General features: G+C 35.5%; 1 protein-coding gene across 8 annotated transcripts in view; it reads right to left on the bottom strand.

Annotated features, from left to right (window-relative positions):
* igf2bp2b (insulin-like growth factor 2 mRNA binding protein 2b) overlaps positions 1-23,462 on the bottom strand; it is a 42,203-nt gene extending 18,741 nt beyond the window's left edge. For 2 of the 8 annotated variants that reach the window (XM_079851892.1, XM_079851896.1), the window contains exons 1-2: positions 23,189-23,462; positions 22,606-22,647 (exon numbers count right to left, since the gene is read on the bottom strand). The gene's annotated coding sequence lies outside the window, so the exon portion shown is untranslated. Of the gene's footprint in view, positions 1-4,215; positions 4,541-13,687; positions 14,093-22,605; positions 22,648-22,985; positions 23,087-23,188 lie in introns of those variants that run through there. The other 6 variants (XM_079851895.1, XM_079851899.1, XM_079851893.1 and 3 more) reach the window with 5 other exon arrangements.
* Between the last annotated feature and the right edge of the window lie 2,934 nt (positions 23,463-26,396).

Here is a 26,396-nt window from a genome sequence, read left to right as displayed (position 1 = left end):
CCATTTATACTCAGATAGATATCACAAACACACACTGGATTCTATGAGAAGGCAATGTGCACTAAAGTGTGAGTCATTAAATGAGGATTAATTAGATAGGAGACATGATATAGGTGGGGTTATATTAACTAGTTCTCTCATAAAATACATAGTATCAAAGACATAACAGTATCAAAAGACACTACACAAGACAGTAAATCATTCACACAGTGTCCTGGGGTGCATGTTCATTTATAGATCAGTTCGTCCATAAATTTATGCAGGAAAGTCTGTTTTAAGGGCTGTGGGTCTTTTCTATGGCCTCTGCTTTTTCCATGTGACCACATTTTTAACAGCAATAAAACCAACTTATCTGATCGTAGTCATGGTAACCAATACCCTTCTTGCCCTTGTTGGGGGGATGGGACCATATATCCCAGAGTAAGTTTTAAAGATTATTTGTTAAATATACCAAATAATTAATTTAAATAATTGTCTCAGTCGTTACATTGGATCATTTGATGATACAGAATGGGAGATTTATGACTTAAAGGGTTGTTTGAAAGTGTGTGTGTGTGTGTGTTAGCCATATGAGAGAAGTTGAAGATGGGGTTAAACACCAGCTGGCAAGACCTGGCGACTGGTCCAACATACACACACACACACATTCACATCACAGGGGACTTTTATCAGCTGCTAGGAACACAGTTACTATTGTTTGAGGCCAAGTGTTCGCTCAGGCATAAGTCCCGGAGCAAACATTCTCAGCTGATGTCCATTTATTGACAATCGTAATGCTACAAATGCAACATCAGCTAAGTGACGTGCTGGATTGGGTGTGATAGCTTCTTCATGACTTTAGGACTTTTTATCCACAAACGACGACTTCATATACAGTACATCATGACCAAGCCTGGCATGTGACCAGCTTCTTATAGCACACACACACACCCACAGATGCTGACAGTATACTGTACATCAATTCAGTTAGTATACATTGCAAGGAGGGATTATGAACTGGACCAATGGGGATGTTTTCCGGAGGTCTCTGACCGCCTGGGGTAACTAACTAGTGCTGAAGTGATTGACAGCTTCAGTGATTATAAAGGGGGTGCTCTTTGCTCTCTTCCTGTTTATAACTAATTCACGATTCAAATAAAAGCTGCTAGTTACACACTGAAATGTTTCTAATAGGTTTGTTTTTAATTAAATAAAAAAAAAGATTTTAAGATGTATTAATTAGATTTATTCAAAAGAAAAAAAAAGTAGATCAAGAATCATTTTGGAATCGGATCATTACTCTCTGAATCGGAATCGGATCGTGAGGTGCTTAAAGATTCCCACCCCTAACTTTGGTATTCAATAGTTGCATCGTTTTAATTGTACTTGTGTTTATATATGATGTTTATATTGGCTGATTACTGAAAGCAAACTAGTTTTTAGACACACATTCAGATACGCCCCAAAGCAGAGAACATCTAGCATTTTGAGTGTCATTGAGCAGAGTTTTCTCTCTGCAGTGGACACGCACCATTACTGAGAAGCACAGAATGGGTAATTAACAGAATAGAAAAAGATTGATGGTGTCTCAAGATGCGTTTTTAAAAGTTGGAGTACTTTTAATTTGACAAGCCATCTTAATGATTAATCCAGTGCACTGCACTCTACATCTCCAACAGATGAACACTCTAAAGAACATAATGCCAACATGAAACATGTGAGCAGGGGTATATGATACACTACAAGGTGTAACCAGCTGCATTTTTTCTGTAGTCTGAATTAACACTAGGCAATAAGGACAGTACAGCTTCATTAAAAGCCTGGACATTAAGTGAGATTCACTTCAATCAAAAGGGATGAGCCAAGCCACACATTCACACAGACTTGTGCAAAGTAGGTGTGTGTGCCAATCAGTTGAAGCAGGGTCATAGGAATAAACAACAAGACTCACTATCAATCACCAGTGAATGTAACAGGGTGACATAACAGCACTTGCAGGCCAAATGACATCACCAGCTATAAGAAGATCACTAGGGCTACATCACCTCAACTAACAGGGTCAGATGAGTGTCAGTTACTGTTCTGACATCACTTGTTTGGGTCACATCATCACATATCAAACTGTAAAGTGTGGTAACATGTACAATAGCTTTGAGAACTTTAAGAATCAGTTTCTATAATGTTCTTTTGAAAAGTATATTCATCAAATAACTTTTTGTTTATTTTTTATCACATGTTCCACAAAAATATTAAGCTGTTTTCAACACTGACAGTAATTTGCCTATTTCTTGCAAAAAATCAGCATTTTAGAATGATTTCTGAAGGATCATGTGACACTGAAGACTGGAGTAATGGCTTCTGAAAATTCAGCTTTGCCATCACAGGAATAAATTATATTTTAAATGACATTAGAAAACAAGAAAAGTTTTTTTTTTTTTTTTTTACATTGTAATAATATTTTACAGTATTAGTTTTTACTATATTTTTGGTCAAATAAATGCAGCTTTGGTGAGTGTGGTGAGCAAGACGAGGCCGAGGGCCGTGAGAGAGCGGCACGAGGCCGGTGGCGTGATTACCAGAGCCCATCTACGGAGAGCCTTGGCACTTCCTATTAGCCCCATTGTATCGATCTTGGTTGCAGTTCCATTAGAATTCCACTGGAGGTGATCGCGGGCGAGTGCAGACTGAATGGGAGTCTATGGGGCTAGACGGCTAAATGTGTCTCTTTCACCTGATTGCCGTTGAGAAATCTCAGAATTTATTGTAGGTTTTGCAAGTTCAACATGGGTTATCGGTCGAAAGTTGAATGAACGAGTACTTATGTCCTTTCGATTTCGTACAGGTTGAGTTGTTGTTGCCCATAACACGCTAGCATTCTGCTAATGAACGCTGATTGGTCAGTGAAGGACTGATTACGACCAGAGATACCGCTTGATGGCATCGGGGAATCCGAAGCGGGACCAGAAACAAACAAAACAAAAACTCTTCTAGCACGTGTGTTTACCTGTGTCAGCTGTGTTGTCGATGCCTCGAGAGAAAAGAAAGTGCAGAGCGCGAAAGCACTAAAGTGACTGAAGGATTGCCGTAAAGCAGTATCTCTGGTCGTACGATGTGTATGACGTCATTGACATTTTAAAAGACTTTTTAAAGCAAATAAGTGACTCTAAAAAATCTAACACCCAGCAATGTGTAATTTCTTTGCATCTCCTTTCGAATACAACATTCAAATTACTAGACAAAAAATTATATCCTGAGAAAAGTGGATTTTGAGGAGTATAGCGCCATAGACCTCCATTCATTCTGCACTCGCCTGCGAGCGCCCCCGCATGGACAGAGACGTGTTACTGCAGCCAGTCCAGAAACCGGAAGTAACCAGAGAGTGCCAATTCTCTTCCTATTAGACATTCTCTGTGATTACTGATGAGTGACACCTGCGCGACGCACCGGTCTCGTATCTCTCACGGAGGAGCGGAAGCATAAAGGGGGAGCGACGACAGTGGAGATCGAGAGAGGACAAGCTTGAACTTGTGTTGTGTTTTGTTTTATTGTGACAGCAGTCGTCCGTGAGGGGCTGCTGTCTTTTACTTTCGTTTTGCATTTGTTTTATTTGTATCATTAAAATGTGTTTGAATGTTCGCCGGTTCCCACCTCCTTCTTCCCACAACATTTAACCTCTTTACAGTGAGCATTAGAAAGTTTTTCAAAAATCTTAAAAGACCCGGAAGCTTTGAATGACACATTTTTTAGGTTACTTCATAAAATGTTTAGGTTTAAATTTTTAGTTTTCTTCCTTAAGCCATAATGCACCCTTCCTTTTTCATACACAATACAAAGCTGCATAGGACTGACATGATCATTACATTTTGACTGACTAAACTGTTTGTTTTTGTCAGAATAAGTCATAGTAAGTAATTCATTGACAATGAATTTGCAATCATTCAGTAAATTGTAGGATTTCTTTAAGGCTGTGTAAAAAACAGCACAGGGTTAGAATGACATTATAGTAATATTAAAACAATAAATGTTTAAAATCCACTTTCCATTCACAACATTTTGTTTATAATAATAATAATAATAATATAATTGTTGTTGTAGTTAATATTTTAAAATTAGTAATACATTTCTGTCTAAAATTGCTCCCTTCACTGATCACTTAATTGACAAGGTTTACTTATAAATATTTAATATGAGTATGACTGTTAACTGTCTGAGATATTGAAAGATGAAGTCATTTACCTTACTTTGTCCACACTTTTGCTGAGACTGATACAAACATTAACTGTGCTAACTAAACATGCCAGCGCTGCCAGAGATCATATTTACACAAAACCCTGCTCTTCCAGTTCGGCAGACATGCTGAGACTCCTGTCAAATTCCACCACTTTAAATACGCACCAGCGACACACCTCTTTACAGCGAATGTAAGAGGTGACACACTCACAGAATGTAACAATGTGACTATCCAGACTCCACCTCTGACAAGAGACGACAAGACAAGAGATTGGCAAGAGACACCAATGTGCCATGAGAGTTGTTCCACCAGCCACGTCGCTTTGGTGTCACCGATCAACGTTAATCATACAATAGCGGGTTCAGGACCAGACAAGTGCCAGGACGGCTCCCACCCATGTGTTTCTGAGAAGCCAGAAAAACTTGATCTATTGCAATGAGTCACAGGGTAAGCCTAACCAAGTTGCACAACCACTGTCAAAGCACATCAGGGCCATGACAAGAGAAAAGGCAAGACAGCAACTGTATAACATTTTCTGAAACTCTAATGAACCAAAACATCCATGTACATGACACGTCACTTATGACCTGAGATCATCAATGCTAATCCAAATGCAACAAGACAAAGGCTACAGGACACCCACAGACCCAGTACATTTGAGGGCTTTGGTTTTAGTGATCTGGACCTCAGGCCCTAAATGATCCAAGCAATTTTGCATTTAAAAGACGTCTAAAACACAGCCCTGACGTCTAGGCTAAAACCGGGCAAAATGGGCCCCTATTATTGATTGTTGAAAATGACCTTTCATGTAGTGTGTAACACAGCTCTAAGTGAATGAAAACATCCTGCAAAGTTTTAAATCTGAAAGTGCACCGTATATAAAGTTATTGTCTTTCAAAAGTAAGAGTCGACTCTGAGTCACTGAAATGAATTGTTTTTCAAACGAGTCATGAGCCGTTTCGTTGTGACGTCAAGACGAAACATTAGCATTTTGCCTGCCCACTTATTGCGTGTGCAGACACCAGGGAAAACTAAAAATACTCATTTATGGTCAGATAAGAGTAAAACATAATTTGAAACTGTAAAGGATTTACTTTTATGTGTGTACACTTACAATAAAAACAAAACATTGTGTTTTTATAAAATCAAATATATAGGCATAGGCTACTACTTGTTGCACAGTTTTTTTTCTTTCATTTTGATAATCTGTTAATTATTTAAATGATGTATATTTCACATATTTCTTCTTTTTTATATATCATTTTAATCTGTTTATCTCCATTCACAGAAACGCTGCAGGTGTGATATGTGACAATGTGTGAATCCTCATGCTCTGTTTAAGCTGCTATTAGCACATGTAAAACTAAACCCCTGGAAAAATGATAGGTAACAGACACTTATTCATTCTAATTTAATTTAATTCTAATTTAACAATCTTGTCGGTTAAAGTTTAATGATCGGTTAACAAGTTTCGGGTGTCAGGAAACCCCCCGAAATTAACATCACTAATCAGCAGGCTAATGTTTTAACAGCTTTGAACGCTTTGCATCTCAAATAAATCTGGAATAACCATTTCGAAATAAGCACAACAATGAGTCTAGAACCTGCTGAACTCCTGCAGGTATGTAGATGTAGGATATGTTTGAGGACCTGGGACCCTGAAGTGGCAGTGGCTCCCGCACGTTTAAAGAAACTTCTAAGCTGAATTAACCCGATTTCCCACTTCGTCTCTTAATCACTTAAGCACATAAGCGTCCTGAAAGTGTGCAAAGTGTCATAGCCATAAAAAGAGAACAAGTGCATTTCCCACTGGGACAAAAAATATAGAAGATTAGAAATATTAGATAGAATGGTAGAATGACTGAAAGATATAAGTCCCAATCTTGGACTACAACTGTATACCAAGTGAATTAAGATTTTACATTGAAATGTCTCTAGCCAAGAGCTGTGCATAATCTCCCTCGGTGCTTTGTTGTGTAGAAAAATAATTTTACCACCTCAGCTGAAATGATACCTCACCTTAATCAGATCTGCAGTATCTAGCAGAATCACATCTGAAGGTCTCGATCAGATCACGATCGGCTCTGTGTGGAACCCCCTGAAGTGAACAGGGTCAATTCTGTCCTATTGCTGATCTCAGTCAGAGCTACTGACATTGGGATAAAAGCTAATGCACTACTGACCCCTTAATGCATTGAGTGATCCATGTGAACCTTCACCTCGGCTCATTAGATGGATCTATACTAGTCAAGCCTGAACTTCTATGTCACTGTGTGAACCAACCACTTGAAGGTCTTGGGAAGATTTGCTTTAGACATCAGAAATATTGTGTTTGTCCTTCTAATGTTACCTAATTAATTCTGTGCATGCTCGGTTTGAAAAACCTACACTGAGTTGCCCAGAGAAACAACATTTGAAATGTAACCCTATCTATTTTCTTAAATGCATGTTCAGGCAGGGTTTAAATTTTACACCCGCCAAATGTGGGTGAAAATTAACCGAGGCAGGTAACGCATCTATTTTTGTTTTATTTTCATCACTAGCCAAATTGGTGGGTTATGATTCATAAACTATGTCCTCCTAAAAGGAGGCTCCAACATTTGCAAAACAGGGCTCACACTAGATGCATCATGTCTTTAAAATTTGGACACATTATTTTATTTAGCTCTACTCTGCTTCTGTCGACGACGCCCTCCTAAAACTCCAGAGGCTGTTCAAAATCCTGCCATGCCACTCATATAGTTTTCCATTAAATTACATTTCTAACGATTTCGGACAAATGTTGGAATGTATTGTCTTCACACAAGGCTGTATGATGATGCAATCGCTACTAAATGAGTTAAGGACCTATCAGCCTGCGCCATCTACAGTTACATGCCAGAACTTGGTATTTTCATTGCGACCACAAGGCGACATAGGTGCACTCCCAACTCAAAGGGCGTTCCAAAGGGTGAGCAACTGAATATCTCTGACTTCAAAGATACCTTGTTTTTGCAAATTTATAAAGGCTGATTTATACTTCTGCATCGGACCTACGGCGTAAGCTGCATGTCGGTTTTCATTTATACTTCTGTGTCGCTGTCCACGTCGACATGCAATTACACATGCAGACCGCTAGTGGGCAGTGTCCACAGGCATGTTGATGGTGTAACCCACAGTATCAAGGCAAAAGCCGAAGAAGAAGCAGCAGCAGCAGCAGTGATGGCAGCAAATAGATACCGAATAACAGAATTGACGCGTTGTTACATTTTTGGAGAGGTACATATCCGGCTACGCCATAGGCTACACGTGCTACACAGAGCCAACAATGTAGCTATGGCGGAGGTTTGACGCAGAAGTATAAATCAGCCTTCAGGCATCATTGCATGTATCCTTTGCAGAAAAAGGAGATCCCAGAGTGCACTGCAATGAGCTTGGTGAAAAATATATTCAAGATGTCGAAACAAAGCGAGAGAAATGTCTTTATTAAATAACCTTAGATTTCATTCTGTACTGAAAAGCAGTTCAGTCAGTGTAATTAAAAATGTATTATTTGACCCAATATTTGTATGTGCTCTGTATTTTTATGCTAATTATAATACAGAACCAAAATTAACTAGACATGCTGACTTTTCCTGTTTGGAGCTTCTTCTAATGTAGAGAATTCCAGAAAACAAACTTATGAAGTTCCATGATGGTTAGGATGCCTTCCTAGAAGTCAGTGGGTAGAGATTCTGCACACTATAGGTTTTTCTAACAGAGCTAGTCTTATGACTTAATTATGCAAAAAAGAAAGTAAAAAAGCTGCCTGGATCCACTTAAGATTTCACCGGTGTCTGCATGTGTCATGCAGAATGGTGTTTTGGCATTGTTGTCTGCCTTTATACTATCATTTACTGTCGACATGGTTTTAATTCTGAAACCCCTGTTGTTGTTTCTTTATTGAATATGAAAGAGCCAGAAATAGAACCACTTTTCCTCTCTTCACATTCCAGAGGTACACCTGGACATCGCTTGCCACATTAACATTCAGCAGTATCCTGCTGCCCCCAGTGGCTAATCCATTAGCATTCTGCATAGCTCAGTCAATTATTTATGAGTTGTGCTGTGTGTATTAGCATTCTGATGTCCTCTACAGCAGGAATTAGTGTTTAAGAGTAAACAGCTTTAATTAGCATTCTTGACAAAGTGAGTACACGCAATGCATTAGCCATTTCTAAAACACAACACAGCAGGATTTTTGGCTAGCTGAGACAAATAGCAGGTGCTGCAATTCAGTTTAGTGAGAAATTCTTAGATTATATTATATTGTAGACCTGCATGATTCTGGATGAATTGATGATGATTTTTTGTTTTGTTTTAAATAGAGATCACAATTCTCCCAAGATGCTGAACAGACAACTAACAAAATAAGTAATTTACTAGAGGTTCAGACAAAATGTCAATTTCTGCAGTCTATTTTCATAAATTTGAATGAATAATTTTTTTTCAATTGATTCAATGATAAATACCTCACTCATTTCATTACTGGATGAATCAGCTTTTCTGAATGAATCTCTTAGTCTTCAATGAATGATTCAGTGACAAACATTTTTAACAGTCACTTGTCGCCACCTAGTAGCGTAACAATGTAGTCTATACCATCATTATTTGAAGAGCCAAGTTACTTTCAAAAGGTGATTTGATCACTTCCGTAAACAGTGTTTATGTCCAAAGTTGTTTTTATTCCAGTACATCCACTATAATTTTTTGGAATATTAATAACATGGAAATTACGATGCTGTGTGGTTGAAAAGACTGTTTGCAAAGCTTTTTCATACCTTGATAGTCTTAACTTTCAGCAGTAGCGCAAAGTAACGCAGATTTGAATGTTCCGATGTGATTTTGTCAAAGGTTTATTACATGGCCAAATCGTTGTCATTTAGGAATGAGATTGTGCGGGTGTTCTATTGTAGACTACACAATTTCTAAACTCACTCTTAAAATAAAGGTTCGAAAAGGGTCTTGTTGCAGTGATCCCATAGAAGAACCATTTGTGGTTCCCCAAAACACCTTTCAGTAAAAAATCCTTAAAATATCCATTTGTGTTTTCTTAGTTTGAATAACATTTTATAGTCTAAAAAAATTGTGCATGGAAAAGGTTCCATGGATGTTAAAGGTTCTCCATAGAACCATCAATGCCAATAAATAACCTTTATTTTTAAGAATGTTTTCTTTCTTTCTTTCTTCTGTGGAACATACAGAGAAAGAAGATATTTTGAGAAATATGTTTTCTTGTTGTTGTTGTTGTCGTCCATTCAGTGAATGTCAATGGTAATCACACTGTTTGGTTGCCAACATTCTTCAAAATATATTATTTTGTGTTCCACAAAACAAAGAAAGTCATTCAGGTTTGGAACAACATGAGGTGGAGTAAATGACAGAATTTTTTGATGAACTGTTCTTTTAATCTAAAAGCTGGTTCACACTGTTGACACAAACATCAACATTTTGAATGTTCTAAGGGATTGATGTTGGATTTACAATGTTGTGAAACACAACTGCCATTATCACACTGCCCCCACAAACACTAGCAGGTTTAACATAGCCTACTCATCCAACAACTGAATTTGACGTTTGTTACTTCAGTGTGTGAAACACATGTAGAGTCAGTGGGGACATGTCCCTAGTATCAACTTTTAGAAAGTGCATCCATTTGTGGCAGCAGTGTGCGGGGCAGCGTTCCATGCCAAATAACAATACCACCCTATGTCACTTATGACCAGGTCAGCCACTGATTAGTTGGAAGGATAATAGCCTACTTATTGTAGCACACTGTAGATGTTTTTAACACACAATGGGAAGATTCAGAGTACAATAAGGACATATCAGGAAGGAATAGAACAGGAAATGAGAACCGTTGGGGGAATAATACCATTTTGCCAATATTAAAAGACTTACTGCCAATCAAATGTCATTTTCTTTGCACCAACAATCTGAATATAATCAAGGTCCTGTGGCTCATTGATTTAATCACAAGTTTGTTTTAAAACCTTTAATCTATATAAATTATAATCTATAAATTCAGATTTTCTGAACTTTCCCGTTGCACAAACAGTAGAGCATAACAATGCAAAGTTCATGGGTTTGAATTCCAAAGAATGTACAGTTTGAACCAGTGTTGTCAAAAATACAAATTTTCCGCAGTATCGATAGACTGATACCAGCTATGCTTTCTTGCACTCTCTTCTGTCAGACAGCGAGTTAACACCTCCTCTGCCTGATTCATCTCATTCACTCCGGTTAAATAGTGTTGGTGTGATAGGGCATGAATTTCGCCACAAGGTAGCAGGTATTGGTCATTATTTTACTCATTCCAGCAGATTCCACTCTCACATCCAAAGTGCACTCACATAAATCCTCCTCTCAAACAGCTCGAGAGTACCAAATTGAGTTCTTTTCCGTGGCTTATTGCACCTAAATGGTCAAATACCTACACAGTTCTGTCAAAATGCCCATCTTGGCCAGTGTACACGTAAACACAGTCAGTTAGGTCTAAAGTGAACGTAAACAGTTGGGAAAGAAAACACATGTGTAACAGTATATTGGATCCATGTATAAGCTCTTAAAGTGACAGCAGCCTAATAAACCTGCTGTTTGTGTCATTAATGTTAATAAAAAAACGAAAGAAACAGATAAATCACTTGCTTCATCCCAATTCGCCTACTTACACTATGTCCTGAAAGTATGTACTGTTTTTGAAAAGAAAAAGTACATACTTTTGAGTGTGAAGCAGAAGAGAATGCAAACTTTGGGACATAGCCTAACTACTCCGTCATAATTGCGTCTTTAACGGACGCTTTGTCGCTTAGTAACGTGCAACCCCGTCACTGTTTAAACTGCCCTGTCAAACATCTTGTCACAGTTAAAATCCTCCCCATTCAATTAAATTTAATATTAATTTAATATTAATTTAAAATCTGCCAGTCATGGATCTTTCATTTGGACAACTCTCCTCATGTTTGCAATAATGATGCATTTAAAAGTTAATGGCCAAATGCGTCACTATAAAAGTTCACTATGCTGTTTTTGATTAAATATAATGTGGATAACATTTAATAAATATATTTTTGTCAGGTTAGATAGGCTACTGTTTATTAATCACTCAAAACTCCTTTATCTTAACCGCTCTGCTTAACCGTCGGTCACGCACATCCGTCATGTTTGCAGTTTTTTAACACTTTTTATTCGTGTTTGTAGTTCTAATCGAATCCTCGTCCAAAGCCCAATGGGTCGTAGGCAATATTAGCCATTAGAGTGTACATCGATCTGCACTTCGGATTCTAACCGGAAAAAGTAGACCATCCGGGTATCTTTGGAATACTTATTTCAGCATACTACGATTTGTGACACACTAATTCTTATTCCGAATACTATTTAGGATGGATAGTATGTGAATTGGGACGCAGCAACTCAGTGCTCTTGACTGAATAACTTTTGTAACTTTAATTGTAAGGTTCATTCTGCATTTAATTTTTACAATGAAGACCATCCAGTGTTATTTTACATTTCATTACTTTGTACGATTTCTGTATTATTTATGCACCGTAATAGACCTTCCTGAAAAAATTAAAGCACTGTTTATTTAATTTGTATCCTTATTCTATTGTATTTATGTTATTGTTTGTAATTTGTTTATTTGTTCTTATTTTATTAATTGTTTTTTTTTTCATTTTTATTCAATTCAATTCAAAGTTTGAAATCAAACTTCCTTGTGCTGTGTGTAAGCTACTGCACAACAAAATCGCCCCTTTGTAAAAACACAAATACAATGAGTGAGCAAACATTTAGGTGAGATAATTGTAATGGTAATTGATCAATGTTTATATCTGAATATACTGTAAGCCTAAATTAAAGTCTGTTCATCATATAAAGCAATCATGTCTCTTCAGAAGACTTAAATTAAACCACACGATTCATATGGATTACTGTTACAATGTGTCATCCACTTTTAGAAGCTTGAAAATACTGATTGCCTAGAATTTCAATTAAATAAATAAAATAAAAATGGAATTGAATTTTTTTTTTTTTGAAAAGTATTTTTTAAGGTATCGTATTGAAATTCCAGTTTTGTGACAATACTAGTATGAACTGGATAACTTGTATACCTTGAATGCAAAAGTAGCTTTGGATAAAAGTGTCTGCAAAGTGCATACATGTAAATGTCTAATTGGTGTGAACTAACCTCGTGCATTTCATATAGGTAGTATATGTGCAAGTCTGTATTCACAGTCCTAACTTGTGTAAACAATGTAAATAATGCATGAAGGGTTCTGTGTAACATTCTGCAGTTATAGGATAAATCGGACAGATATCAATAAGAGCAGGTAACCGAGAGGAATACTAAAACATATGCCCCTCCTCCTAAGGATGCACTGCCAATTATATCCCACTTGGAACACATTCAAGATGTATGCGATGCAAATGAGGTTTGAGGACTCGCGTCCATATTTCAACATGTGAGAGGCATACTTTCTGCATAATTATACTCAGCATGCCTGATTTGCATATGTATGAGTCTCCCATTCCGCATCCTCATTAAAAAACAAGACAGTGAAGACGGAAACTCTAAAACACACTAGACTCTGTGTGAAAAATGTGTGAAAAAAAGAGAACAACTACTGTTACCCATCTCTACCGGTCAAAAGTTTGGAATCATCAGGATTTTTTTATGTTTTCCAAAGAAGTCTCTTTAAGCTCACAAATGCTGCAAGTATTTGACCAGAATACAGGAAAACTGTAAGTCTGGAATATTGTTACAATTTAAAACAACTGTTTTCTATTTTAAAATATAAAAAAATATATATATATATATTGTATTTATTCCCGTGATGTCAAAGCTGAATTTTCAGCATCATTACTCCAGTCTTCACAGTCATATGAACATTCAAAAATCATTCTAATATGCTTATTTGGTGCTCAATAAATATTTCTTATTATTATCAATGTTGAGAACTGCTTAATATTTTGATGAAAAACGTGATACATTATTTGATTAATAAAAAGTTCAAAAGAACAGTATTTATTTGAAATAGATCTTTTTTGTAACATTATGAATGTCTTTACTCTCACTTATGATCAAACCTTACTTACCCCAAACCTTTGAATAGTAGTGTATCATGGTTCCCACAAAAACAATTAAGCAGAAAAACTGTTTTCAACATTGATGAAGAACAACATTGATCAGCTAAGAAATGTTTCTTGAGCATCAAATCGGCATACGAGAAGGATTTCCGAAGGATCATGTGACACTACACATTGGAGTAATGATGCTGAAAAATCAGTTTTGCCATCATAGGAATAAATGACATTTTATATTAAAATCCAAAACAGTTTAAATTGTAATAATATGTCACAGTATTATTACTGCATTTTTGATCAAATAAACGCAGCCTTGTTGAGCACAAGAGATTTCTCTCAAAAACATTAAAAAACTATGAACGGAAGTGTATATAATACCTTTATCCGACTTGGTGCCGCTGGTCCAGTGATCATGAAGACAGAGTGACAGGACGAAAACTTTTTAGATAATGTTGTCATATAAGAGAAGAGTTTACCCAACAACAACTCTCCTTGTCTTTTCCAAGTCAGTTAGTACTGCCTTTGAACCACAGGAGAGGTGGCACTGAGTTCTAGATCTTCATCGCTGCAGGAATCACAGATTCGGTCCAGAGCATCCACTCATTCATTGCTACCGAACCACCAAGATTCCTCCTTAAATGTGAAAAAGATGGAGTTCCACAGTTTGTGAAGTCAACGCTCTGTGTTCCACATTCTTGCCTTGTCAAAGCCCACGTACTCAAGCAATTCATGCATGGTGGAATCAGGACACAACGTGGCCCGAGTCTGAGCCATGTAGCGCTCTACCAGCAGACACGTCATCCTTTAATCTGAGGACTCTGGGATTATTAGACACAGGCAAGGCCTCTATTAAGTGTGGTTACAGCCCCTGCCCCCCAAACATATGCACACATTACCTATGCTCAGCTCACTACAATCCTCCTGAGGGGGTAAAAGGAGACAATCCAGCACGTACACCATCCGTAGACGATGTCAAATGCACACACACATATGCTTTTTATGGAGAAAAACAATCTGTGATGATTTCCCCATTTGTATGTCAGTATGCACCGCAATGGAGACTAATTAAAAACCCGCTCATGTGTTTTAATAATATCAGTATCGGATATAGATCTAACCTGGCCATCAGATCACTGACTATCACGTGATTCACAAGAGGCTGAAGAAGCATTATCTCCATCACAACCTGATCCTCATCCTCTGACCCAGTGTGTGTGTGTGTGTGTGTGTCCATATCCAGTAGCTCAGCATCTGAAGAGCTGACCTAGTGTGTGCGCGCACATGTAATCATTTTATTTTGATAATATGTTTGACATTTCTGATTTATCATTTAGTGTTTTAATGTCATAAGAACAGCACAAGCGGTCAATGATGGTGTCTTTTGTGGCAGTTTTGAGTACATGACTGAAAGCTAAGACCTAAAGTTCAGTAAGAGTCAGATGTTAATTCGCTAAGTGTTCAGTGAGTTTGTTTAGTAAAGAATTTGTTAACATTTTTCAAATGATATCTTGAGCTCATAAGAGTAATTTCAATATTGCAGATGTAATTGCGGAATCCAGTCATACATTTTTTTTATTTATTGAATAACATGGAATGTTATGGAATTTAGCAAAATTTGATGAATAGATCAAAAAGACTGTAATTGAAATCTGAAGACTGCATGTTATGTGTCTCTGCATGAAAGAGTGATGCAGTTTTACACATATTCTCAAGCATGCGCGCTTGACGCTCGTGGAGTTTTTTTGCAGTCTTATTATATAAGGACTTCATCTTCAGAGCTGCTCTGAGATTTCATCAGCATTTCATTTGATAAAAACTATCGTCAAATACATCACTATACAAAGTATATTACTATTGTACAGTAGAATGTTTATCACGTAATAATTACAACAACAATAACATACATTTTAAACATTTTAAAGGTATTTCACACAATATTACATCCATGTGTTAATTTATGCACAGTAAACCTCTTTTGTGCAGCACTGTTTTCCAAAAATTAAAGGAATTGTTCAATTTAATTTGATTAGATGCAAAAAAGTTGCATTATACCTTCCTTTTGTTTACCATCACTTTTGATAATGCATTTGTATTAAATCAAATACAATTAAATCATTAAAACAGAATCCAGAAAAAAAGACAACACAGAATTTCTGAAAATAATAAAACACAATTCACTGTTTTTGTTAAAATGTTAATAAATTATTACATTTTTAAAGTTTTTTTTTTTTTTTAATTCAGTTGATTTGACATCCTTTCTGATTATTAAAATGTAGTTAAACCACAAACAACAAAATCCAGTAAAATGATAGCTGATTTTTGTGAAAAAAATGAATAGATATGTAACGGAATTTGGGAAAAAATTAAATGGACTTCATGGGGCCCAATACGAGTTATTTGTGATTCAGACTGTCACTCTGTGTAGTCAGATTTGTGAACAATGACTCCTGTACCGCAGGAATTAAATTACATCAAATTAAACGTAATAGTTATGAAGCTTAATACACTTTATGCATATGCCCTGTGGCTACAATCTGACAGTAACAGCAGGATATATTTATTATTAGCCTATATTCTTATTTAAATTCATAAAAATATTTTACATACAGTATAGTTAGATTATTTCTTTTGCATAAAGCTTAATAATCAACTCTTCTATGCGTGCCTTACACATGCTACCAAACCTGTTGATCAGCCGACACCTATAAGCAAACAGGGAGTGTTTCTCTCTTCACTTTCACAGCACGTCTTTATTTCTGCTTCCCAACCTTTCTCACAGTACTTAATAGATCACAGTAAAATTTCCCAGTAAATTCCCTCTCCTGTCAGCCGGTCTCAGTGGGCTATTGTGTTGCTTTAGACTCCACTCACTCACTCACTCACTCACTCACACACTCCATCCATAACAAAAGCCCAACCGACCTGCCTATACCTCTACACTCTCCAGCTATAGGGTTACCATAGCAACTCCTGCACCATCCCCAAGTCATCAGCATTGCCTCAGCATAGGTATGGGGCAAAGGCTTTAAATGTGATTAAGTCAATGTGTGTTTAAAGAGAAAGAGACGCGGATACAGAAACAGAGACTGTGAACACCAATGGACTATCAACACCATGCAGAATATCTAAAAACAGACACAAGTGCTGTCAATGGTTTCGGGCAACGAGAAGGACAGAGACAGTGAAAGGGTGAATGGAGATGGGTTATTCGTTTAATCTCGAAATCTCTAAATACCCCCGTACTCCTTCTACTGGTGTAACAAAGCTCAGATAGTGTCTTCCGAGTCCAGGCATGTCACAAGTACTGGCAATGCGAGAACACCGCTCAACCTTTGACTGCCATTTAACTTTATTGCTATGACATATTTGTTAATTAAACAGGATATTCAACAGGATATTTAAGAAAAAATGTTTAACCCTAACAACACTTTGCTGAAAAACCTGTTGTGCACAATCTATTACATGCATTCTGACATCTGAAAGTATATACTGTTAGTAAGTGAATTGTGAAAAGTATCTAAAAACATCCCCCCTTTGTAATGAGTTTTGGTTTCGGTTTCACTGTGTTCTGTTCCTGTTTGCCTGTGTTCCCTGTTCTAGTTTGTCTCCATGGTTTTTGATTGAGTTATGCACGCTGTTCTGGTTACATTAATTATATCTGCGCTGTTTAAACCCGCTGTTCATTAACTTTCTTTGTCCGGTAAGTTATTCTCCTGCGATTTTCTGTTTTGGATTTATTAAAGACTCCTTCTTTGTGTACTTTATTACACCCACATGCAAGTGACACCCTTAAGTTGTTGTACACACCTCTTTTTGCTGTGAAATCGTAAGAATACATGTTATATTGTAAATAGTAATAGTTCAAAATAGATATTACTGGAATGAAGCAACTTCGGATTACTTGACTATCCATACATCACGTTTAAGAAAAATGATGTTAAAATGTATCAAATATGATTCTTCAGGCTGTTGAGGAACGTTTATTTGTACATGAATAAACGTTATTGAGTCATCATTGTATTGCGCTGCGTTATATTTTTTGCCCCCCACAATAAAAACGAAAGAGCTTTGATCTTGGAGGATTTAAATATCATCTTTCCAAGACATGTTATTGTTATGTATATGAATTTTATGCAAGTAGTCTGCTTCACTAATATAAAGATCTCATTGGGATTTTAAAAATCTATTTCAGGAGTGTTCAAATAAATATCGCAATAGTCTGAAAATTGTGTTGTAGCAGAGGAAGAACAAGTTATTACATGTTATTAACAAGATGAGCACGAAAAAGATTAGAAAGAAAGAAAATGATTACACTTTATTTTATGTGTCCTTGTTACAGTGTAATTATCATTTTTTCTAAACGACGTTTGGTTACAATTTTTATCACTCAACGTCTGTGATTTCACGCACCGATTCAGACAGGACCAACAATCTCCGTGTTTATTACAGAGATGGGAGTGTGTGTTTTCTAGACGTGGCCGTTAAAGAAGGTCATGTGCTGTGCTTGCGTGCATTACGTATGACATATATGTCTTAAGTTATTTAAGTGAGCAGCGAAACAAGCATCGTATTCTAACCTCACATTGATATTAAGTGTATTCACAGTTTCATGCGATTTGTGACCCTGGACCACAAAACCAGTCTTATGTGTAATTTTTTTAAATTGAGATTTATACATCATCTGAAAGCTGAATACATAATCTTTCCATTGATGTATGGTTTGTTAGGATAGGACAATATTTGGCCGAGATACAACTATTTGATAATCTGGAATCTGAGGGTACAGAAAAATCGAAATAGTGAGAAAATCGCCTTTAAAGTTGTCCATTTCTATTGGCGATAGTGCTGCATCCATTCACAAAAATAAATGTTTTATATATTTAAGGTGGGAAATTTACTAAATATCTTCATGGAACATGATCTTTACTTAATATCCTAATGATTTTTGGCATAAAAGAAAAATCTATAATTTTGACCCATACAATGTTTTGTTGGCTATTGCCACAAATATACCCGTGCAACATAAGACTGGTTTTGTGATCCAGGGTCACATTTGTTCTATTTCTTCATTTTATAATAATTTTTTTTTGTCGGATATTTTTCGTCATTCATATCTAAATGAAATAAAAACATGCTGAAGATTGGTAACGGTAGCTCAGGTAGGTCAAAAAACACACGAGGAGAAGCGGGTTACACTTTATTTTAAGGTGTCATTGTCACAGTGTAATTATATATTTAAGTACTGAGTAATATTAAGCAACTACTTACTATAGGGTTAGGGTAGGATTAGGATTTGGTTGAGGGTTAGTTGCATGTAACTATGCATAATTTACTGTTATTACTATAGTAAGTACATGTAACATATGTAACAAGGACACTGTAAAATAAAGTGTTACCGAGAAGCGTTAGGATAATATCAACATCATCACAGACATTCGCATTCGGATGGGATTAGATTTCTCAGTTCGACGAAAAACTGTAAGTAATTTGCTCTGGAATTTTTACAGAGGTTGTGTGAGAAAAACACAGACATGGCAGATTCGGACGGGATTAAAATCGCAAAGTACGTCTTCTCTAACGTGCCCCTGGAAAACTAGTCCCGTCTGAATAAGGCTAAGTAGGACACTGTAAAATAACGTAACCCAAAACATGAATCGGGCACAATAAGACAAGGAACATGAATTAAGACAACAGAAAGTGTTTCATGTTGCACAATTAAATCCACATACCAAAGACAAATGTGACAAAAATGTGTAACTTAAAAAAAAAAAGTATCATCCAGTGATGACTATAATACATAAACTAAAATAATTACTAATACTGACCATCCCATATATTAGTTACTTCAAGTTACCAATATAAAATAACACTGTCATATATTATAACAGTTATTTCATGTTACCAATATAAAATGACTATATATTACGTTTCTTACGCTCTCATCTGCTGTTCTAATCATGATACCTACATTCAACATGTGTTCTGTGACAGGATTTCTGTGCATCAGATGACACAGGGTGACAGAACTGAAGTCGTGTTCATAGTGCGGCATCCGATCTGCTCAGCTCTGGTTACTCTCACTCACTCACACACACACACACACACACACACACACACACGGGTGGCTTGGCCCACTTCCACTGACTGTAGTAGCGCTTTCTCCATACCGTATCTCTCTATGAACTTTCAATGAAGTAATGCCGAAAATGAACTTCAGCACAAGCACACACATCTCCCTCTCTACTCAGAAACACCTATTTTAAAGTGCGAGGGCTTTAATTCTTTATGAAATAATGACAGTATTTTAATTCTCAGATTTGGTCAGAGTTTTTTTCAACTTGGTCCAAAAAAACAACTTTATCCAAAATTGTTTGGAAATTGAGACCTATAATAAATTCTTCTCATAACAATCATAAACAGCTTCACAAAACTACAAAGACTATACCTAAAGTGCATATTTCGTTGTTATCAACCTTTAATAATCATTGCACTTGAATGGAATTTAAATTATATTTTAGAACTGCACATTTTAATGTTCTGTTCCCTTCATTTTTATTTTATTTATCAAATAGTTTTATTTATTAAATTAAATGAAAAATTGACTGATTCTGTCTAATGTTGCTGACACTGACTCTCAAAGCTGTTGTTAAAATGTTTTACCATGAGTTTACTATTTATAAACACATGATGAATCTACAAATCAGACTTAGGTCATTTTGAATCTGGTCTAGTATGTTTTAAGACACCACAGTTAAATTATTGCAGCAAATGCCACATTTTCAAATGTATTGCGCATATTTAGAACAACAAGATTTTATTTGGTGACTTCAGTTAACATGAACTAACTATAAACAATACTTCTACAGCATTTATTAATCTTAGATAATGTTAATTTCTAATAATACATTATTAAAATCAAAAGTTGTATTTGTAAACATTAATGCACTGTGAACTAACATGAACAAACAATGAACAATTGTATTTTTATTAAATAAAAGGAACAAATATTTTAGATGCTGTAAAAATATATTGCTCATGTTAACAAATGAATCAACTAATGTTAACAAATGAGACCTTATTTTGAAGTGCTAGCAACAATATAAACAACAATATATAAGTTATAAATCAACAGTTGATAGAACCTCAAATACAAACACTGGTTTTGTAATGCTGAGTTCAGGATGTATAAATGATTCCTAATCACAAAGATTTATTATATGAAATTTACTGTTGGAAAACCATGATAATAATATTGATCACTTTTGCTATCTGATACCTTATGTGTTTTCCTTTTTGCTCAGTTGGAATATTGAAATCATTAATTATCATTATTTTCTTCATGAACTTACATTGTAAAATATATTAGTTTGAACATTTAAGAAACTGAAAATGTTTGTAATCAAACAAATTTAAAACAGAATATTGATATAGTTTATTTTTATTATTATATATAGCCTAGTTTAACATTTTATGTATGTTTTGTAATAGAATAATAGATATTAATAATTTAAATAGTATCATTTGAAAAACTGACTTGCCCCTCAGTGATTAAACGAATATTGTCAAATATTAATTTTTGGAGTTGATTTAAACTTGAGTTTTGATTTATTTGAGGTTTAATATTTTACTCTCAAAACATACTGTTTTTGGAAATAAATAAATAAAATGACAAAATCCCTTGCCACAAACCACAAAGATGCCAATATGCATGTTGTGTCTATTAAAAGGTATAATAATAAGTTTGTATAATATGTACGTATAACATAGCAAATTTACTTAAAAGCAGCCACATCACTGCAACTAAAAGTGGGCCACACCATGTACAACAATGCGACCTATACAAATGACTCAAGTACACATAATGGTAATGTCAAAAATATTACAGTGGACTCTAATTATGTTCCACATCCCACCTCTCTTTGTGTGAAGACAACAGAGAATCTCTATTAATACTATCTAGTAATACTTACTTGATATTGTTCTTGGTGGCCCAGTAGCAAAATATATTAAAAAAACTATTCTTATGAAAATGTCTAATAAAATCTAATAATTCCCTCTCATACTTATGGAATGCTTTAATCTAGAACGAAAACTTGGCAAGTTACTGTACACATAAGTACTTCCAAAAACATTTTGATCAGCCTGTTCTGTTTATTTGCTCCACAAAATCATGTTGATCATGGTTAATTTTGTATGGGTTTTTGAGATTTATAAATTTTCCATTTGATGCCCACATTTTTTTTTTGGAAAGTATAGAAAAGGCATCTGCAAACACATTATGCTAAAAACTACTGCAGGGTGGCAGCATAGGAGGAATGTAAAGCTGGTCACGTGGTTGTGTTCTATGTACTTAAGTGATCTTTGCTATTCAAGCATGTCTGCATGCGCTTGAACAAATGATTTGCATTAATGGTAAGCTCAATCTCTTTAACGCCATATTTAAAAAAAAATTAAAAATTTTAAAAAAAAATCACAGTGATAATCTTTTTGAAAGAATGACTATTGTAGTGAATAAAGTATTGTAGAGAAACAAGCAGGCCGGCACCAAGCAGCCCAAGACTATAGGCTATATTTGACTTTTCTACACCTTTAACAACAGTAGATAAACAGGGCAGTGCCTTAATAAACAAACATAGATAATGCACATGATACAGATTATAATATGAATCATTAATAATAATAACAAACTTAAAAACCTATCATTGTGATGCAACATTTAAAGCCAGCAGATATTCTCATCTCTCTGCTGTGAATCCAACAAGACGAAAGTTACAAAAACAAATACGTAAATACAAATTAAACAGAGAAATTAAGTAGGCTAACTAAATGTCTGCTATACGACCTCCAATACGCAATCCTCACAACATCAAGTTCAGACCTGGTTCCCTCACAGCCAATGGTGTAGGCCTATGTGTGTTTGTGTGTATGGGTGCTGACACAATGGACAAAAGGCACTCGACCTAAACAGGAAGTTTGACTTTGTGGCACTTTAACAACCTTTGTCAAGCCCCGAGTTATTTTAACACATAGCTTTTGCCTGTAGATGTAGCCTATTATAGCCTACTAATTCGTAAATAGGCCTACTGATGATTTTTTTTCCCCTAAATTAAAAAGAAAAGTGTATTTTCACATTGTTTGATAAACTGAAAAACAGCTACCGAAAACAACATTTCCAGTTACATAATAAAAACTTTGGATATAAACAAGTGCGACTAGGCCCACACGACCATTCAAACAACTCTAAAAGCACAGTGGGACCGACAAGACAACCCAGTCAACAGAGGAAAAAAACTTACCTTAGGTTTTGGGAAATCTTGAACGCCTTTCTGTGCTATTGCCTGAGAAAACATGGGTACAGACAACTTAAAAATCGTGAAAGGCTTACATGCTATATTTCCCAACGTCGAAATGGTTTATAATAGCTACCATACACGTCTAGCTCAAATAATAATTAAAAAATTATATAAGAGTTCTGTTCACCAAATTTACAAAAGGTTACACAAAATGACCATCTCCAGTACTGAACTGTATTAGTTTTGGGAAAGCAGGCGCAAAATAAACAAGGGTGCCAACCTAAACAAAAACTGTTCCTTCGCAGTTAAAACTGGCTCATCTGGACGTCTTTACATTAAACTAGACCTTACACGTTGGTTATATAAGGACTTTAGTGACTTACTATCGACAGCCTGTTGAATAGGCGAAATTAAACTGAATTCTCATTTATAAGCGAGACTGACCGAAAGGATCCATGCAATCACACACCCCTCACCCTGAACTATATTATCATCTCTTTTCTTCAACCCCATTGACCCTAATCACAATCCACCTCGTAGAAACATACTCCGATGTTGCACCAACTTGGCAAATGCATAAACATACCGTTTCGTCCCGTGAGGTCTTTCAAATAAATTCGCCAAGATATTACAGAAAATTATTTCTGCGGGAAATCCGTGAAATGCACCACCCGGCGGAAATATCCAAATTGCATCCCTTCATAAAAAAATAAATAAACCCATTTCTCAACAATGCGGGTAACTGAAAAGCGTGGAGAGAACTTGTTCTCTTAAATATTCACGTGGTTAATAAGATTTTCGCGTCGTTTCGCGGTAGTGAGAGGAGTGGCTGTCTTCCCGATGGTACATGGACTCTGTCCAATCAGAACTATTGTACTTCTTGACCATGGTTTACTTCATAGCCCCTCCCCTATTTTACTATAGATGAAACTGAAACTCTTAGCTAATGCAATGGAATAAACCAGAATGCTTTTGTTTGATTAAAGCTCTTTTAATAGCCCTGCCTGTACTATGGCTACATATTGACAGAATTGGTCAATATTTAATAATCCTTTCTTACAGTTACAAGACTGTATAGCTATTCAGATTTGTATTTGAAATTGTTTGGGTCATTTTTTGTCATTATGCTACAGATTACTGCAATAATGCAAATAATAATTCATATTGTGGTGGATTTAATAATAACATAAATATTGTTTCGTTTTAAGTCACCAGTTTTGTGATTGCTGATATAATGGTGTAAGCTATTCATAAATGATAGGCTAATAACTTACAGTCTACGCTTGCATTCAATACTATACGAGTAATACTAACAAAACAACAATAAAACAATTATGCAGCAAATTATTCAAAAATAGAACTACAAAATTGGAGCAATGGGAGCATTAATCATTTACCTGTAAATATACAAGTGATTATAGTATTCATTAATTAACCACTGTAATTAATCAATGTGCTTGTAAACTACAAAACTGGAATTTTACAGTCATATTCTAATCCTGTTCACTAAACAGTATACATATATAATGTAATTGTAATAATAACAGCTACTTTACAAATCACTGTAAATGTATAGAAACTAGAAGACAGTAGGCTAATATACTGAAAATTCACATGAACATTTTTTTGTTCAAAAAACTGCTAAACACATTTGTGGTCAGGGAAATTAACAAAAGCAGAGGCAAACTTCAACACATTTGGCAGCTTTCTCTCACCAACACTTCAGGTAGCCTATGCCATTGGGACACAGGGCCTATACATTTTGTTCAGTTTCTGTAACAAAATTTAAGAGAGAGAGAGAGAGAAAAAAGGGTCTTTAAATAATAAACTGCAAAGTGTCTAAGTAAATGTTGAAATGGAGGGTGACCTTTGGAAAATAACAATAATACCCCAATATCAAATCTGCTTAAAGGGTTTAAGGAATGTGGCTACAAAAGTCATTCCTGTGGTCACCTCAGAAATAAACTCAAATCACATCACACCATGTCTCTTTAATTCAAGTCAATATCTTAATGTCAAATGATGGAGAACACACACGCACACAAAATGGGTCCCCCTTTGTCATGTCATTTATTTTCAATAGTCTATCAAAGAAAGAAAGAAAGAAAGAAAGAAAGAAAGAAAGAAAGAAAGAAAGAAAGAAAGAAAGATCATTGTCATTATAAATCACATTAAGTGATTAACAACAACAAACTTAATGTACGCTACCATTTAAAAGTTTGGAATCACTAAAACATTGTTACAAATGGGAAAGAAGTTAATTCTTCCATATACCAATGTATAATTTATTAATCAAAAATACAATCAAATACAGTAGAATTGGGAATTATGTTGCACATATTTTCACTGTGGGGGAAACATTGAGATCATAAACCATTGTACAGCAGAGCTCTTATCTTCTCCTTAAAAGGATAAAAATGACATTAAAACCTCGGTCTACAATATACACGCATTTATTCATCATTATATCTATAGTAATGCCTAACAAATGTATCGTAATGTGTGTGCAACTATGAGTTTAACAACGCTGCAGCAGTATCCAAAAAGTTTTTAGAATCCTCCCATAAACATGTTGAGTTTGAAGTAAAATTGCATAAATTGTACCCTCGACACCTATTGCCCCCTAGTGGTGTTTCTTTTATTTACTTCAAAATCAAAACGACATTACAAAATTCCGTATAATAATTTAAGTGAACATTTAAACTTTAAAATAAATAAATAAATAAATAAATAACATGATTAAAAAAAAAAAAATCTTGTAGGCCTGTATAATTCAGAAATACTTGGCTATTTATCACTTTTGCTTTAATGACAGAATGTTCTCTGATAACGACTCCTCAAGTTTGTGTAAATTATAAAAATAAAAAGATAGGAAACCTGCACCTGTACATATAGTGGGTAGACTTAAGCCTGTAAATAAAAGACATGATCATACTTTATTTACAGTCGTAAATAACACTCTAAAGAGGAATACTCAAAACCACATTTATATTTAGAAAATTGTGTTGTCAATATAATCTCTATACATACATTACTTAAAAACATTGTTTATGTAAAATGTATTTCATATGTTTGCACGTTAGCTATAATAGATTAATAAACGATCGATCAGCAAGTATAGGACAAGGAACTAAAAATAAAAATGCTCATTCTCTAACAAATTAATTTTCTATAAAAATAAAAATTGATTTTATTTGAAATTTTTCAATTTTTTTTTTTAAATATACATTTGTACTTAAATTAAGGTGTGATTATATCAATATAATATTGCAATTTATAAACAAGAGAAACTAAAGTCAAGTTCCCTTTCGAGTGGAACTCAATGCTGCGTCATGGCTTGACGCTATGGGGATGCTTCGTGTGACCCGGTGTCTGAAGCATGCGTTTACTCACGCCAACCTAGGATTGGCTGATCATGATGGCGTAGTGACATAGCGTAGTGCATCAATAAAAAATCTAAAAAGATGCCACATCAGTGTGTCGTCAGCTTCTTTGTTTTCAGAAGTCGTATGCGTGAGCATGTGTTTGCTTTACCTGTATGTGGGGGTTGAACAAAGAGTTTGTTTCCAACATGTCAGGAAAAACATTTAGGAGGTGTGTAACGCCTTGCCCGTGATATATTACGGCCGACGACACTCATGACGTGTGTTATTTGTATGGGTAAGGAAGGTCAGTCCTTGAGGGGGCTGACTGTGCTCATTGAGAAATTAACTCTCTGCAAGCTCCAATCCCACTTGGCTCTCTTCGAGAGTCAAGTCCCTGCACCCTGTTGTTCGGGTACCACAGTCGCCGAG

This window comes from Squalius cephalus (genome assembly GCF_949319135.1).
Source record: "Squalius cephalus genome assembly, chromosome: 2".
Taxonomy (NCBI): Eukaryota; Metazoa; Chordata; class Actinopteri; order Cypriniformes; family Leuciscidae; genus Squalius; species Squalius cephalus.
This window is presented reverse-complemented; position numbering and strand designations above follow the sequence as displayed.